We start from the raw sequence: 18939 nt of genomic DNA, 5'->3' as shown, positions 1-18939 counted from the left end.
ATTTTTCAAAGGCTACTAGGTTGGCTTGTGACCTGGCCCATTCCTTTTATGTTAAAAAGTTCTTGTAGGCTAAATAGACATTATTACGCCTCATCTAAATATAGGAACATGTCATTGTAACCAATGTTTTAAAACTATGACTCAGACTCTGACTCGGCTGAGGGTCGACTCCGATTCCAACCCCAACTCGGCCGGCTCGATTTCAATGACTCGGTCATTGTAAAAAATACATTAAATATTTATTTTTTATAAAAGCACATAATTTTAAAGATTTTCATTCATGTTTCCAAACACACAACATTAGAATATAGATAGAAGATAACATGTGATCAAAGTAGGCTCATGAATATATCCATTATATTAAAATGGCACCCAATGCACTTCCAATACATACTCGATGATGATATAGAGATCAAAACAAAAACACATAACCAAGGAGGCTAGAAATGGCCTCTACAACAAAAGTCTGTGACCAGTACTACTGGCTATTGCTAGAGTTTCCAACATCATCTGGCTCACAGTGTTACTTAGGAGCAGGAGCGAAAGCAGGAGCGGGAGCGACATTTTTGGAAGCTCCCGGTTTGGGAGCGAATCCCGGAGGAGTTCAACAACCAATGTCACTAACATCAAGGTACATAGAGGGATTGGTGCTCTTGATTAAATATGAGTTCCATACCCTAATACATGACAAAATTCAATGGAAACATTGCAATCCCCCAATCCTGCAATATTGAAAAACTGATAACTCTGCTGGATTTTGAATGAAATCTAAAGGTCTACTTTTTCCATATGAAATCCAATGAGGCCAAAACCACTCTCAAAAATCCCAAGTCATTTCATGGTAATGTTAAAAATTTAAGTAAAAGGATGAAAATGAAGATTAAGGAGAATGTCACTTTTACTTTAAGAATTTAACATTACCATGAATAGCATAGCCTTAGTAGGGCAATATGATCAAATACTAGGGTTTGGGAGAGGGAAATGGACCCCAAAGACCAGCGAACTAATTCATAAACCCCTTTGGAGTCCCCTACACTTCGAAAAATTTTAAAAAATCAAAAAATGCGTGTTTTTATGGTTCACTAGCCACTGTCAGCTACCCGGCCGAGTAGTTATAGATCCGGCCAAGTCGGCCGAGTCATGCTATGACTCGGCCTGGTCGATCATAACTCGGCCAACCGAACCGAATTTTCTACTGGGTTGAAATTTTTTTTCTTAGCTCAGACCAACTCGGCCGAGACGGTTCCGAGTCGGCCGGATCTTAAAACAATGATTGTAACCTCCCATCATCACACCTCTTGGATTTTCGACCTCATTAGAGGAATTTGGGGCTAGTTCTGTTGTGGATGAAATGGAGATTTTGGATACAATTTCATATTTGGATTTGATCGTGGATATTCTTTGGAGTTATTCTTTGGTCAAATGGATGGAAATCTTGCATATTATCTTATATGTGCACTTAATTGTTGAATAACATGTAATGAATTGTCCTAGTGCTAACCTCCTAGAAGTTGTCCCATGAAAACCCATTTTCCATTGCATAGGTAAATGCTTGAAATTTCGTTGTTAGGGAATTATATTTTGGCCTCCTTAGAAACATTTTTGGCTAATATATCTCACCCTAGACTCAATATTCCCAAGGGTCAAGGAATTGGTCTAGCTGGTTGGTGATCATACTCTATTTTTATCCATATTTTCTCTCTCCTAATTCAGCCCTTTCAAGGCTAAGCGAGGAAACTAGGGCTTGGTGTGAATCTCTAGGCAAGTAGAGATTTATGTTGATATGTGGTAACATCGGATGTGCTCTAGCCATGAAAATTGGTGGAGAGGCTAAAGCACATGAGATCTCCAAAACCCAGAAATCGTTTGGAGAAATTCTACCCAGATGAGGAGATATTAAAATAATTAATATTTTTAATGGGGTCCTAAGTATAAACTTAGGAAAATTAAAATATTAATGCGAATTAATATAATTTTGGATTAGAAGGTTCCAAGAGATGGGGATCAAGCCCAATCTAATCTTGGCCATTCATTAGGGACTTAATCTCATTCGTTGAAGACTAAACAGGAAAAGTATAAGAGGAGGCTTGAGGGTCAGTTGGAGATACACCAAGTTGATCAGTCCATTCGATTTTCTGGAGCGGGGTTTTGCTAAAAGAATCGAACTAGTTATATGTTACAACAAAGGGCAGTTTGGCACAAGGCCAAGAATACATAACAAAGAGGCAAAGATAGTGCCAAAGAGACAGCGTAGACCCTGGGAAGGCTGACGCAGAGACCGTTGGGACTTATGCAAAGGCTAAGGAGGTCAGCACGTGTGACGCAGAGGGTCAGAGGGCTAACGCAGAGAACCAAGAGGCTGACGCAAACGCGTCAGTAGCTACGCAAAGGCTAGCAAAGTTGACACAAGGCCAAGAGGCAGCGCTGGGTGATTTCCGTGGGGCAGGCTGAGTGCTAGTGAGCTGAGAGGATGACGCAGTCCCTATCAGACTGACACAGAGCAGTGGGCAAGCTTGGAACAACTTTCGTTGTCCAGTTAAGGAGTTGTTGTAGTCGTTGTGGGATCGTTCTTCCGGTGATTGATCAACCAGAATATCTGTCTCCAATGAGGAGTGTTACTGTCGAGGGCATTCTCTGTTGGGTGAGCCATTTCTGGCACCCTAGTTGTAATCAGAAACTCCATAATAATAAAACCCTCATATCTGCTGCATCGGTTTTCCCGCATTGGGTTTTTCCGGGGAAAATTGTCCAAAAATAACGGTATCCCTTGTGCAATTGTCTCAGTTATTTCAGTTGTTGATCTGTATATGATTAACGCTGCATTTGTGTTTATTTTGGCATTTATATTTATAAATAACTTGCTAATGGAATGAACAAGTAGGAGATAATAAACCAGATAATGCAGTAGGGATTTCTGATGTGTCAGACAGAAGTTTCAGCATGGTATCAAAGGATTGCAGATCACAGGAGGACTGAAGGCACCAACAAAAATCTAAAATTTGCAGCAATAGCAGTTGTCCCGAGAGATAGCGTTGTTCAAGAGCAGAAGCAGCGAGAGAAGAAGTGACGCAGAGCCTGCGTCATCATTTCGAGCCAGGAGGGCCAGCGCAGAGGCAGAGGGGGGCAGACCAAACCCATGCAGTGCCCGATCATCCTTCTCAGCCAGAAAGGATCAACGTTGTGGCCAGGAGGAGAAGATTTAACCTTTTGATGGGATTGTGCAGAGCCTGAAAGGCTCAGTTTCTTCAGTTGTCGGGGCTTGGGGAGCTGTGGCTAGATTGTGATTTGAGGAGCTGATTGTTGGAAATAATACTAAGATGGGGGGTGAATCAGTATTAGCAATTTAACAATATTTCATTTCCATAAACAAAATATATACGCTACTTCTGTTAATGAAACTTGTGTGTATAGCAACTATGTTTAGAGAACCAGCATATACCTTGCAAACTTATAATTTAGTTAGTTGATCTTTAATCTGTGAATCAGAACCATATAACCAGTAATCAAGTGCAGTAAACAGAACAGGCAATCACACACATAAACACAATATATAAGGTGGAAACCCAATGTGGGTGGTTTTGCAATCGTCTCTATCTTTCTTTAATAAGAAACTTCTTTTTACAAATTTTGTACTGGTGCAGCCTTATACCAGTACGCAGGGTTCTACCTGCAGAAGGCTACAACCTTCTCTCATTCTCTAGCTTTTTCTAAAAGGGAGCTACAACCCCCTAGCTCTTGTACTAGCTGTGATGTGTTTACTAGTACATAGGTGCTGACATACAGAAGGCTACAAACTTCTCTTTTCTTCCAGGGACCACGTTTCATAAATTTTCAGACTGGATCCAACAATAACATCAATCAAACATAAAATATATCTGCATCAACCAATCTCCTTTGTACCAACCAAAACTGAATCAAACAATCACTTTTTTGAATGTTGTAACCAGAATACAGTAACAATAACCAGAACCCAATCCAAAACCCAGAACACTGCAACAGCAAACATAAGTAGCTAAAACATATTTTATGAGACGTCAATGTGTCAAACTTGCGTTCATACGCTGTTATATGAAGGCAAACTTGCGTATACGTTGTTTTGAAATGCCGAAGCAGCATGTATAAGCGCCTTTGTTATACTGAACCTGCGTACAGATTTGTAAAAGATGCTTTAACCTTTACAACTATTCAGACATCAGTTACCCAGATCATTAGATTTACAAATTACGACATGCACCAATTATAAAAGATCAAAACCACACAAAGATACTTCTCTTCAAGCCTAAAGATCTTGACCCATCAATAGAACTTATCCTTCTTCAAGCGCTCAGGTTCCTCCTTGATTCAGATCCAGCTATGCACCATAACCCAATGCCCATTATTCTAGATCTTGTTCTTCATTAGATATTCAATACTTGAGTGCCTTTGCCTAATGATCTCCTCCTCCTTTTATAGTCTTAGGCCTTAATACCATGGTCCAAAACCACTTAGAAACAATACCTTGGACCAATTACCTGGGATCAACACTTTGGACAAGATACCTTGGACCAATACCATGGGTCAAAATACCATGGTCCAAATACCATGGACCAAAACCAAATTCTCCAACATGTGCGCGCCTTTCCTTGCGTGAAAGTGTGTGTATACGTATACAAGCCTTTTGTTCGACGAACCCGTGTGTATACGCGGCTTGGTCAAGGGGAACCTGCGTATATCTCTTTTCCTTCATTCTGTGATCCTGAACTATGATCTGTCATCCGAGTGAATTGCCATCAAGGACAACACCTCTGTCATAGCGCCAAAACTGTGTGTCATAATGCCAACAATCTCCCCCTTTGGGCTTGATGGCAACCCCAAGTCACTCTTCCCCTTTGTCATCAAGGGCAAAGGGTTATGCTCCCCCTCAGTACATGCTGAATTCTCTGATATGCTGAAGTGTGTTGTTCATGCTCCCCCTGACTATAAGCAAGGTCTGCAAAAAGATATTCTACAAGAAGAACATGACTCTATACATCATAAATGACCTTCCTATCACCAAAGACTCATACATACATCCATCTCCCAACCAAGTGGGGATATACCAAGATTGACTCATCCACCCAACCAAGTGGGGATACACCAAAAGTTTATACATGATGAAGGCATAGTGGGGAAACAAAATAGGTCGTTACATGACCTTGATAATAAAAGATATACATAACATAGAGACAAAACATCTAAAACAATAATATGACAGTCATCAGCAGCATCTGTCAATCACCATCCAGACCAGCAACCATGATCTCCCTCTGCACCTGAATCAAAAACAACTGAAATTGTACCAAGATCTTCTAAGATAATGCCAACAATGCATTATTAGAAGTATATGCTCCCCCTAAACCTGTGCCAGATGATCACTGTCAGACCCATATCAAATTCTTTTCATCTTGAGTCTGGCCTACTGATATTCTTCAAACCAACATATATGCAATTGTATCCACAGCAACCAGCGTATGTACGCGGATACGCTTCATTAAACTCACGTACAACCATTGTTCTCTGAAATATATAAGTGTCAACAGCAAGATGATGCATCAACTACTCCCAGCTTCTGTCTGAGGTATTCAAATGTATCTCTGGGCAGTGGTTTGGTGAATATATCAACAAACTTTTCCTTGGAGGGAACATACTCCAATTTGACCTTTTGTTCAAGCACTTGTTCCCAGAGAAAATGACATTTGATAGGTATGTTCTTGGTCTTGGAATGCATGATTGGATTCTTTGAAACACTGATTGCACTTGTATTATCACATAGAATGGAGATGGGTGGAGTACATGTGATCTAAATGTCTTGCAATGTTTGCATCATCCAAAGGAGTTGTGTGCAACAAGATGCAGCAGCCACATATTCTGCTTCAGTTGTAGATAATGCAATTGAACTTTGTTTCTTGCTGAACCAAGACACTAATCTAGAACCCATATAGAATGCACCACCACTAGTGCTTTTTCTGTCATCCATGCTCCCTGCCTAATCTGCATCTGTATATGCATGAAGTGTAAGATCTGTATCTCTAGGACACCATAAACCAAAGTTTTGTGTTCCTTGAAGATATTTGAAAATCCTTTTGACTGCTTGAAGGTGTGCTTCTTTTGGATTTGCTTGGAATCTTCCAACTATTCCCACTGCATGCATGATGTCTAGTCGGGTACCTATTAGATAGAGCAGACTACCAATAATGGATCTGTAGGTTGGTTGATGTACTGCTGTTGATCCATCATTTGCGCTGAGGCTGCATCCTGTTACCATAGGGGTACATACTGGTTTAGAATCTTCCATCCCATATTTCTTCAAGATCTGCTTGAGGTACTTAGTTTGTGATAGAAAAATATCATCTTTATTTTGTTGAACTTGTAAACCAAGAAAATATGTGAGCTCACCAAGCAGGGAAATTTCAAATTCTTTCTGCATTACCAAAGCAAAGTTTTGACTCATAGCTTCTTCATTGCTACCAAAAATGATATCATCAACATACACAGCAAGTATTAGCAATTTATCATTGTCAATTTTTATATATAGATTGCTATCAACTGATCCTTTTGAAAAACCTTGTTGATGAAGGTATTTGTCAAGACGATAATACCAGGCCCTTGGAGCTTGTTTTAGACCATAGAGAGCCTTTTTGAGTCTGCATACAAGTTTTGGATCATTTCCAAGGATGAATCTGTCTAGTTGCTCAATATATACTTCTTCTTCTAGGTCTCCATTAAGAAAGGCAGATTTCATATCCATTTGATATACTTTGAACTTCTGAAAGCTAGAAAGAGCAAGGAACATTCTTATGGCTTCAAGTCTAGCAACAGGTGCAAAAGTTTCTTCAAAGTCTATACCTTCTTGTTGAGCATACCCTCTACAAACAAGTCTGGCCTTGTTTCTAATAACGTCTCATTTTCATTTAGCTTGTTTTTGAATATCCATTTGGTTCCTATGACATTCTTATCATTAGGTCTAGGAACCAATTCCCAAGTATTATTCTTTTCAATTTGCTCAAGTTCTTCATTCATGGCCTTGACCCAACAATCATCTTTGCATGCTTCATTTACATTTTGCGGGTCGATGGAGAAAAGCAATGCTAGATAGCTTGAAGCTTCTGTAATAGTTCTTCTTGTCTGCACACCTACCTCTTTCTGCCCCCAAAATTTGAGTCTCTGGATGATTCTTCTAAACATACCTGAATGGAGTCTTTTCTTCTACCCTTATATGTTCTTCTGGTACCTCATTAATTTCTTCTTTAGAATTAGTCTGATTTGATGTGGAAGGATAGTCCTCATCTTCTTCATAATCTTCGGTTTTTACCTGCTTTGGGTTTTTCCCTGCTTCATCAACCACAACATCAATACTTTCAACAATTTTCCCAAGTCTTTTATTATAACAGTTATATCCTTTACTTCAGGAAGAGTAACCAAGGAGAATGCCTTCATCTGCTCTAGGTTCAAACTTGCCAAGTTTTTCATCAGTCCTTTTGATGTAACATTTGCTTCCAAAAACTTTGAAGTATTTTACAGTAGGAGTCTTACCATAAGAAAGTTCATGTGGAGTTTGAGTGTTGTTTAGCCAGACATTTGTTTTGTTGAGAATAGTGACGGCAGCAAATGCAACTTCACCCCAGAAGGTTGCAGGAGTTTCAACAATTTTCCCAAGTCTTCTATTATAACAGTTATATCCTTTACTTCAAGAAGAGTAACCAAGGAGAATGCCTTCATCTGCTCTAGGTTCAAACTTGCCAAGTTTTTCATCAGTCCTTTTGATGTAACATTTGCTTCCAAAAACTTTGAAGTATTTTACAGTAGGAGTCTTACCATAAGAAAGTTCATGTGGAGTTTGAGTGTTGTTTAGCCAGACATTTGTTTTGTTGAGAATAGTGACGGCAGCAAATGCAACTTCACCCCAGAAGGTTGCAGGAGTTTCAGACTCATCTAGCATAGCACGAGCCATTTGTTGAACAATTCTGTCCATCCTTTCTACCACTCCATTTTGTTGGGGAGTTCTTGCAGTAGAGAATTCCCTTCTTATTCCATGTTCTTCACAGAAGTCGAAGAATTCATCTGAGGTAAATTCCCCTCCTCGATCAGACCTTAGGCATTTGATTTTGCGATCTGATTCATTTTCAACCAAGGCTTTGAACTTTTCAAAAGCTTCGTCTTTATGCTTTAGAAGTCCCATCCAACACATTCTGGAAAAGTCGTCAATGAACAATATAAAGTATTCTTCTCCACGAGGTGACATTTTCCTAGATGGACCACATAAATCTGTGTGAACAAGTTCAAGCGGCTTACTAGCTGATCCTTCCTTCTCAAGGAAATGTGCTCTGGTTTGCTTACCAAACTGACATGATTTGCATATTGTATTCTCTAGAATGCTAATATCAGGAAGATCACGAACAGCCCGGTATCTGCATGCTTTTCTTATTTGAGAGAAACTTAGATGCCCCAATCTTCTGTGCCATAACCAGTGTTCATCGTTTTTGCTTAGGTAGCACTGTTGTTGTCCCCCCTTGAGTATGTACAGGTTGTTTGGAGTTCTTACACCTTTGATCATTGTTTCTCCTGTATCAAGCTCACGAACAACACATCCATTTGATCGAAATACTACCTCATTTCCTTGATCACACATTTGACTGACACTCAATAGATTATGCTTTAGACCATCTACATACATAACATTCCCAGCTTTAAATTTTTCTTTTAAGAGAACGGAGCCTTTACCTTTTATGACTGCAGGAGTGTCATTACCAAATGAGACCTTCGTTTCCTTTTCTAAGGCATTATATGACTAAAGCTTTTCTTTATCACCTGTCATGTGTTTCGAGCATCCACTGTCGATGTACCACTGATTTTCTTATCCTTCTACATACAAGGCTATACCACATCTTTTTGTTTGTGATTCTTTCCTTCTCCATGTTTTGGGACCCAATGAAGCTTGCTCCTTCTGACATGTTTGCCGAAATTTACTCCTGCATTCAAAATCTTGATGACCGAAGTTGTTACAGATAGAGCATTCTATTTCATTTTCAAGAGCAGAAAAGTTATTGTAGGTCCTTTTCATGATCCCAGTCACATTCCTTTGATTTTGTGCTTCTCTAGTCATGATGGTCTTGTAAGCAACACATTGAACAGCTTTTTGTCCAAAGTTATGACATGAAAAACATTGGCCATTAAAAAAATTCTTGCAATTATCGAATCTACTGACCTGATGATTGTAGTTTTCCATTGACATTCATTCTTGAAGCAAATTGAGACTGATTTCTCTGTGGTTGGTTATAGCTTCTATTCATCCTTGAAGTAGATTGAACCCGATTTACCTGGTGATCTGCTTTATGCCTTTGCTGATGATTGTCAACCTGTTCACTTCTCCTTGCTACATCAAGATAACTTTTCGAGGTTGATGGCTTCTGTGCTTGAGATGCTTCTTCAGTATATCTAAGACCTGTCTTTATCAGAGGAGAACGCTGCACTTTGATAATTTCATCTAAAGTTTCTGATCCTTTCGCAAATCTAAGATTGAGAGCTTTTGTTTTCTCAATATCTTTTCTTAGCCCCACAATTTCACATTCTAAATGTTCATTGTGTTTTTCCCTTTCAGCAAGTTTGAATGTCAGAGTATCTATAATCATACTCTTTTCTTCTAAACGGATTTTAAGTTTAGAAATTTCTTCATACAGACCATCTTCATCTAAAGCATCCAAGAAATCATCATCTTCAAAAGCCATCAAAAGTCTATAATCATTACCATATTCATCTTCATCACTATTTGATAAACCATCGTTATCTTCATGCATATAGTAGCTCTTCTTACTTGCATTCTGTTTTCTATTCCATTTTGCCAGTTCCTTATCTTTATCAAGCTTATCTTTATGAGGACATTTAGTTGCATAATGACCGACTCTTCCACAAGCAAAGCATTTGAAAAGTATTTTACCTCTGAATCTTCCAGAACCTCATTGAAGGTTTTTGACAAAGTTTTCTTCTTCCTCTCCTTTTGAAATGTGTCCCGATTCATTTAGCTCTTCTCTTCCTGAAGCCTTGAATGCAGCTTCTCTCATATCTGATGGACCTCCTTTTCTCATTTCAACAGCAGTTAGGATTCCGTGTAGCTATGTCAGTCATACTCTGAGGATCCTGCTTTTCTTCTATGGCAGAAACTTTTGATTCAAACTTAGAAGACAAGGATCTTAAAACCTTTTCAACTAAAGTAAGTTCTTTTATCTCTTCACCCAAGTTTTTCATGCGATTAACAATCTCATCTATACGTAGGAAGTAATGAGCCATACTTTAATCATTATGCATTTTGAGAGTTTCATATTGAATTCTGAGATATTGTAGTTTTGCACGTTTTACCTGATTATCTCCTTCATAGCTTAGAACGATCTTGTCCCATATTTCTTTGGCGGTTTCAAGCTGCATAACCATGACAAATTCTGATTGTGATAGACTCCCCAATAGTGTATTGACAACCTTGGCATTTGTTTCATATTGCTTTTTACCTGCCGTATCTGTAGGAATTGCTGATGGAAATGTATATCCTCCTTCCATGATTTCCCAAACATCTGTTCCAAGAGATTGAAGATACGTTGTGGTTCTTACCTTCCAATAGACGAAGTTGCTCCCATCAAAGATTCGTGGTCTAATGGATCCCTCTCTTTCGTAATTGCCCATGATGATAGATCTTCCTTCAAGCGATCAAGCTTCTTCTGAAGGACCTGCTCTGATACCAATTGTTGGAAATAATACTGAGAGGGGGAGTGAATCAGTATTAGCAATTTAACAATATTGTATTTCCATAAATACATTTATATACGCTACTTCTGTTAATGAAACATGCGTGTACACGCAACTGTGTTTTGAGCATCCAGCGTATACCTTGCAAACTTATAATTTAGTTAGTTGATCTTTAATATGTGTATCAAAACCATATAACCAGTAATCAGATGCAGTAAACAGAACAGGAAATCACACACATGAACACAAGATATAAGGTGGAAACCCAATGTGGGTGAAAACCACCTGCTGCAATCGTCTCTATCTTTCTTTAATAAGAAACTTCATTTTACAAATTTTGTACCGGTGCAGCCTTTCACCAGTACGCAGGCTTCTACCTGCAAAAGGCTACAACCTTCTCTCGTTCTCTAGCTTTTCCTGGAAGGGAGCTACAACCCCCTTAGCTATTGTACTAGCTGATGTGTTTACTAGTACGTAGGTGCTAACCTACAGAAGGCTACAACCTTCTATTTTCTTCCAGGGTTTCATAAATTTTCAGACTGCATCCATCAATAACATCAATCAAACATCAAATAAATCTGCGTCAACCAATCTCCTTTGTACCAACCAAAACTGAATCAAACAATCACTTTTCTAAATGTTGTAACCAGAATACAGTAACAATAACCAGAACCCAATCCAAAACCCAGAACATTGCAGCAGCAAACAGAAGTAGCTAAAACATATTTTATGAGACGTACGCTACTTCAATGTGTCAAACCTGCGTTCATACGCTGTTATATGTAGGAAAACCTGCGTATACGCTATTTTGAAATGTCGAACCAGCATGTATACGCGCCTTTGCTATACCGAACCTGCTTACAAATCTGTAAAATGCTTTAACCTTTACAACTATTCAGACATCAGTTATACCCAGATCACCAGATTTATAGATTACAACATGTGCCAATTATAAAAGATCAAAACCACACAAAGATATTTCTCTTCAAGCCTAAAGATCTTGACCTATCAATAGAACTTATCCTTCTTCAAGTGCTCAGGTTCCTCCTTGATTCAGATCCAGCTATGCACCATAACCCAATGACCAGTATTCTAGATCTTGCTCTTCATTAGATATTCAATACTTGAGTGCCTTTGCCTAATGATCTCCTCCTTTTACAGTCTTAGGCCTTACTCAATACCATGGTCCAAAACCACTTAGAAACAATACCTTGGACCAATTACCTGGGGTCAACACTTCGGACAAGATACCTTGGACCAATACCATGGGTCAAAATACCATGGTCCAAATACCACAGACCAAAACCAAATTCTCCAACATGTACACTCATTTCCTTGCGTGAAAGTGCGTGTATACGCATACACGCCTTTTGTTCGACGAACTTGCGTGTATACGTGGCTTGGTCAAGGGAAACCTGCATATATCTCTTTTCCTTCATTCTGTGAGTCTGAACTGTGATCTGGCATTTGAGTGAGTTGCCATCAAGGGCAACACCTGTGTCATAGCGCCAAAACTGTGTCATAATGCAAACACTGATGGGGCACTGCTTCTGCCGAAGCAGAACAATGTCTAAGGAGGCAAAACCAAGGTAGAGGGAGTCACTAACTCGACGGATTTCTAGCCAATGAATCCAAATACGAGTTGCAGTTGCAAGGAGGATTGGAGAGGAGTGGCTCAACAGTTGGCCAGAGGATTTCCAAAAGGGAAATCGGGACTTAGAGGGAGATTTCCAAGAGGGGAGTCGAGACTTAGAGGGAGTCCAGAGGATGAGCTAAAATGGCAGTGAATAGACTGAGGGATCAAGATAGGTTGGATGAAGCTTCCAACTTTGTCATCTGGAAGGCCAGGATCCTGGTAGTCCTAGATCGACATCACATCAAGGACTTTGCCTTGAGAACCGTGGCTATCCCAGTTGACCCAGCTAAGAATGAGAAGTATGAGGATGCAATGGCGAAGGCGAAGTGCATGATTATAGACGAGATCAAAGATCATGTCATACCACATATTGCGGAGAAGAACACAGCAAGGGAGATGTGAGACACCCTGACCACCTTATACCAGCGCTCTTCTTTGTAGCGGAAGATGCTATTGGAGAATCAGCTGCGGTCATATCAGATGCAGAAGGGAGAACGGATAGATCCATTCCTTCTCAGGTTGTAGGAGATTCGTGACCAGCGTACTACCATGGGATCTACACCGGACCTAGAATTTATGGTTAGGACTGCCCTGAATGCAGTCTCCAAGGAGTGTAAGACATTTGTCCAAAGTATTTTGGGCAGGGTTACTCTTCCCGGTTGGGAGGAGATGTGGGCAACTCTTCGCAAGGAAGAGATCAGGAGAATGACCAAGGCAGGGAGTAGTGGCAATGGAGGTTGAATCAAGAAAGAGGAGGAGGATGCGTCTCTAGCATCTGCAGGACAACAAGGGAAGAGGAAGAAAAAGGACATTTCCAAGGTTAAATGCTTCCATTTTGGGGAGCTGGGACATTATGCATCCCAGTGTCCCAAGAAGAAAAACAAGGGAGAGGCTTCTGATTCAAAGGCAGCTCCAGCTAAGGCGGAGAAAGAGGTCGAGACTGATGACGACTGTGCCATGACTGCTCATGCGCCTCTAGAGAAGAGGTGGGGAGACATCGAGTTGTAGTCAGGAGGAACTAGGGGCAGGATCCTTGAGGTGCCCAAACTCTTGGATCATATACAGCTACGGGGGCCCTTAACGACAGTAGCAAGATGACAGAGGTCGGATGGAGCAAAGTGTAGTTGAGCAGCAAGACAGTGCTTGAGTGCACAAATATGAGGCAGCGCAGTGAAGGTTGCAGCAATGCGAGCGGCACATAGATGTATGCAGCAATCCAGTGGCAGCAGAAGGAGCACAGGATAGCAGTAGAGGCAGCTTTAGCATCATGAGGCTTCCAGACTGACCAGAATGTCAGTATTTGGGAGAAGTCAGTGACTTACTTCTCGATAACTGAGTTGCAGTGCAGCAGTTAGCAGTGGCAGTCCTAGGAGCAGCATGGGCAACATGTTGAGAGGGAGCTGCAGTACGGATGTGGCAGTCGCAATCGCAGTGACAGTGTCATGGGCAGTAGTACAAGAAGCAACAATGCAGTGGATGTGGGGCAACAAGCCCAACATTAGCACAAGTATCGATCCAGAGGATCAGTGTGATGCTTCCAGAGTGAAGCATTGCTAGAGCACATTCCTCGCTAAGAGGGAGTGTTGATTTCAAAGTACCCTGACACAGGGATTCGTAGGATACGGGGATTCGAGTGTCGGATTCGAACATGTTGACCCCCCGGAACAGGACACGTAGGATTCGTTATATATTATTTTATTAAAATATATATATATATATATATATATATATATATATATAAAAAATTAGATATTTCTTACACAAATTCTCATAAATGATACAAATTCATTGATTTCAAACATATATCTTCATCTAGATGTTAGTTTTACTATTTACAGTAAGTTAGTAACATTATAGCATGCATAGTACATGCAAAATTCAAATACACGTCACATAAATCATGATTCATAAATGAAAGACAACTTACAAGATAGTAAGATAAAGACACTGACAATTGTAGTTTTCTCATTAAGTCATCAAATCAAAATGTGTTACATAGGTAGTGCAATTCAAATATAAAATATAAAACAACTACAGGTATACAAGCCTCAAGGTAATAGGTAGCCCATGACTCATGAGTCATCAATCCTCATAGTCATCATCAAAATCAGCATCAATGTCCTCATCATCATGGTCACCACTGCTCTCCTCTGCGTCCTCCTCCTCCCCTATACCCATAGTCGACTCTGCATCTGCCAGTGTGGAGGATGACCCCTCTAAAATATCACCATCATCAAATCTAACAAGCTCTAGCGCTGGATCATTGAGATCCATGTTGGCCAATGCCAACTCAACACTGCTGTCCAAACCCATATCATCAGAAAAGACATCCCACATCTTTGTCTTTCCCCTCAACCACTCTTTCCTCTGCCTGTAAATAAGACGAAGGTTGGTGTGCACATACACCATTGTCTCTGCCCTGGACTGCTCAAGCCTACTCTTCTTAACACTATACAAATTCCCATATGTGCTCCAATTCCTCTCGCAACAAGAGGATGAAGTCACCTGAGAGAGGAGCCTCATGGCTAACTGTTGAAGAGGAGGGCTTGTTGCCCCATGATTTGCCCACCAAGAATAGGGCTTCTTAGCCCCCCTGTCTCTAATCACATCATATCCTGCAAATTGACCAGTGCCAGTGGAAAACTCTGCAAAGGCATCCTCCACCTCATCAAGCAATGCTCTATTCTGGAAAACCCGCCTGAATGCATCTTTCCTCCCCTGTGAGATTTCACCATCCATGTGAAGAGGGAATGTATAGGAAGATCCACCATTCAACCACTCATGGTTGTAGTATTTTGGATTCAATGAGTGAGCCAAACAATGTAAAGGTGTACAAGTCTTGTCCCATCTGCTGACAAGAATATCTTGTATAGTACCACAAAAGGCCTCTGGTGATGTCTCATACTCAGGGCACTCACTCTGTAGAATAATGCTCCTCACAAACTCAATCAGGAATCCCATCCCTCATAAACCTCTCCTAGGATGGGTTTGTCTATATCTGCAAATCGAAGCAAAGAAATGATAGGGTCCATGATCTAAATAATTAGATCTACCCTCTCCCACCAAGCATCATCTAGCACTGTGTCCTTCACTCTTTTAGAGGCTACTTGATCTGTCTTTCTCCAAAAAGACCAAAACTCAGAAATAACCATCGCCCCAAGAGCGGTCTTGACCTCCCTCAACCTCTTCAACATGATGAATGAAAGCAAACTGTGTATCGGCAATCTTCAACAATGATAGATTGTTGTACTCCTTGTAGATAGTGAGGGCATTTGTATGATTTTGCACAAAGTTACGGATATGTCGTGCATCCTCAATAATGTTACCAATCCAAAGCACATCAGAAGCAATGGATTTCAATGCTAAGTTCAATGAATGGACAATGCAAGGTGTCTAAAACACTCGTGGATATTTAGCTTCCACAATCATGCCAGCAGTCTTGCAAACAGGTGCATTATCTGTAATGATTTGCACACAAGAATCAACACCTACATCTTCAATAACTTCAATAAATAACTGACCCATAAATTGTGCATCCTTGTATTCTCCAAGTGTATCCATTGTTTTCAAGAAAACTGGACCATTCAAGGAAGACACCATGAAGTTGATGAGTGGGTGTCGTGTTGGATCTGTCCATCCATCAGAAACAATGCTAACCCCGATAGCACAGCAGCGGCGCAAAGGCTAGCAAAGCTGATGCAGGGCTAAGAGGCAGCGCTGGGTGATTTTCATGGGGCAGAATGAGTGTTGGTGAGCTAAGAGGGTGACACGGTCCCTATCAGAGTGATGCAAAGCAGTGGACAAGCTAGGAGCAGCTTTCATTGTCCAGCTAAGGAGTTGTTGTAGTTGTTGTGGGATCGTTCTTTCGGTGATTGATCAGCCAAAATATCTGTCTCCAAGGAGGGGTATTACTGTTGAGGGCATTCTCTGTTGGGTGAGCCATTTCTGGCACCCTAGTTGTATTCAGAAACTGCATAATAATAAAACCCTCATATCTGCTGCACCGGTTTTCCCGCATTTGGTTTTTCCGGGGACGATTGTCCAAAAATAACGGTGTCCCTTGTGCAATTGTCTCAGTTATTTCAGTTGTTGATCTGTATATGAGTTAAGGTTGCATTTGTGTTTATTTCGGCATTTGTATTTATAAATAACTTGTTAATTGAAAGAACAAGTAGGAGATAATAAACCAGATAATGCAGTAGGGATTTCTGATGTGTCAGACTTAGAAATTTCAACAATTTGGTGGTTGAAGAGCTTAAACATCAAGGGGATAGTATTTTCCAAAAAATCTATCCTTTTGGCGGGCATCCACTTCATTTTTCATCCATAGACTTTCTTTCCCTAGTTGTTTGCCTAAGAGGTAAACCCTAGTTTCCCCTTGCTTCAACTTAAGGGCTTTCTTGAAGGTTTCATGAGCCTTGGCATTGCTAATACACATTGTTGGAAACCTTTTCTCTTAGCCTTGCCCTTAGAAACTCCAACACTCGTCAAAATGTGTTGAACTCTAGGTCTTGTGCATTCTTTCCTAGGCCTCATCATAGAAAGCGAATTGTCTCTTTGTTGAGCCTAACCTAAATTGTCCCTATCTTGAAGAGCTCCTAGTGAGGTCATGTTACATATTAACCTTAGAATATTTGACATAAGTGATCTCTTTCCCACTAGGACTCCTCCCATCGGTGAAACTCTGTAAGGAGCAATGCGCTTTGGTTGTGGTGATAGTGGTACCATTGTTGTCTCTTGGTCTAGTTCATGCATTGTAGGGTTTCCCTCTCCAGAACCAGCTAGATTTTGCGGTAACAAGTCGTGATGTCGGTTTTCATCATTCCTAAAAGGGGTGGCACGTATTTGTTAGACTTATCTATAGAGTATTTATTTGATCTTTCATTTGAATATTTATTTGATATTTTTGGACCTATGAATGATGACCTATTGAACTTGTTATTTTTTTTGCTAAATCAGTTTTGTCGCATGTCTAGCATCTTCAACAGCTTTGGGGTTTCGTAGTGTTACTTCACTATGAATGTAATCCTTCAACCCACAGATATACTTTTTAGCAATTGTTCATCTATGAATCCACTATGTCTTGTTGCCAAAACTTCCCATTCATGTGTAAAGTCATTTACGTTTCCTTTCTGTTTAGGATACACAAATTTGTTATACAAAGCATCATCTTCTTTGTCATGGAACCTTTTTAAGAGGGCAGTTGTGAAACTTTGCCAATGAAAGGAATTGAAGTCACATTTTACGGACCACCATAGAAACCAACGGTAAGCTTCCCCTTCTAAATTGTTGGAGGTTGTTAATACTGTTTCTCGATCACGCAGCGAGAGATTTGATTCAAAGATACCCTCCATTTTGTTGATCAGGAGAATGACTTCTCTATGGTCCTACCATCACATTTCTGTAACTCCTTTTTAAAATTTTATGATCTCTATCTTGAAATCTTGAGTTATGCATAATGCCTAAAAAATTATGTCTGACACTTCTTGATATCTCTAATAACTTATATTTTGTGCTTCTGGACTTTACGATGGTCTATGGTAGGCTAAGGGTTCTACAAACAATGCATTGATCCGTTTGATCAATTGCTTAATTCTTTCACTATGATCATTAAAAAAAACTTTGCTGTTTCATCCTTGTCATCATTTCTAATCTGTAATAGGGTTTAACATCATTTCTTGGATTTTTCTCTTAATATGTCAATTTTGTCTTCCTTTTCTATTAAGTTAACAATTTTATCTCTTTAAAGTTTTCTGTACGTTTTGTTCCCTCTCAAAATTACCGAGAAAATGTCTTATGCTATTGACTTCATCTGTACATCGGTTAACATTTGTGTGTAATTCAACATTGTTGACCATCTTGGGTTTGGCCTTTTTCTTCGCAGAATCCTCTTTTTTTTAATAATGTACTTGACTTTTTATATTTATATATAAAAAAGTTATGAAACTATTTTTTGAAAAAAAATTTACTTTTATATTTTTTGTTGAATATATAAAAAGGTTCCTTTCGTATATAACGTCTAAAGAATTAAAAGATAACCTGTACATAACGTCACAGTTTTATGGAATTTGGGGCTTAAGTTTTTTGAAAATGTATGGTGAACAAAATGGTGACTGGAGCGGCAGTTTATATTGAGGCAAATGAATTGGTGAAGAGAGGCACGATGGTAGAGACCTAAGACAATTGTGCAGAAATCGGCTGCTAGAACATTACAGATGAGGAAAGCTTCAAATCTACAGGAAGCAGAGGTACATACAGAAATTGGGATGAAGCAGCAGCTGGTACAAATGGTGGCTGAAGCATGAATTGTGAGAATTGCAGGCAGTACAGCAGAAATTATGGCAGCTGTAGCAGGCAGCAACAGGTGAATGTACAGCAGATGTCATTGGTGGTAGAGGTGGAAGTACACTGGTTATAAATTATATGGTGGCTATAATTTGTGTTTGTACAATGGATGACTGCTGTGGTATGGAAGTGGGAGGCTAATATCTGATACAAATGAAGTAAGCAAATTTACTGTTTTCTCTTGATTGACAGAAATATTTGCATAG

At 39.9% G+C, this 18939-nt stretch overlaps 1 protein-coding gene across 3 annotated transcripts in view; it reads right to left on the bottom strand.

Moving 5' to 3' along the window:
- Positions 1-18939, bottom strand: part of LOC149219119 (uncharacterized) — a 289169-nt gene that overhangs the window by 34139 nt on the left and 236091 nt on the right. The gene's annotated exons all lie outside the window — the stretch shown is intronic.

This window comes from Pinus tabuliformis, chromosome Q (genome assembly GCF_031772625.1).
Source record: "Pinus tabuliformis cultivar Carrire ecotype Pingquan chromosome Q, CPIR1, whole genome shotgun sequence".
Classification (NCBI taxonomy): domain Eukaryota; kingdom Viridiplantae; phylum Streptophyta; class Pinopsida; order Pinales; family Pinaceae; genus Pinus; species Pinus tabuliformis.
The sequence above is the reverse complement of the archived record's forward strand: the minus strand, read 5'-3'. Positions and strand labels throughout refer to the sequence as shown.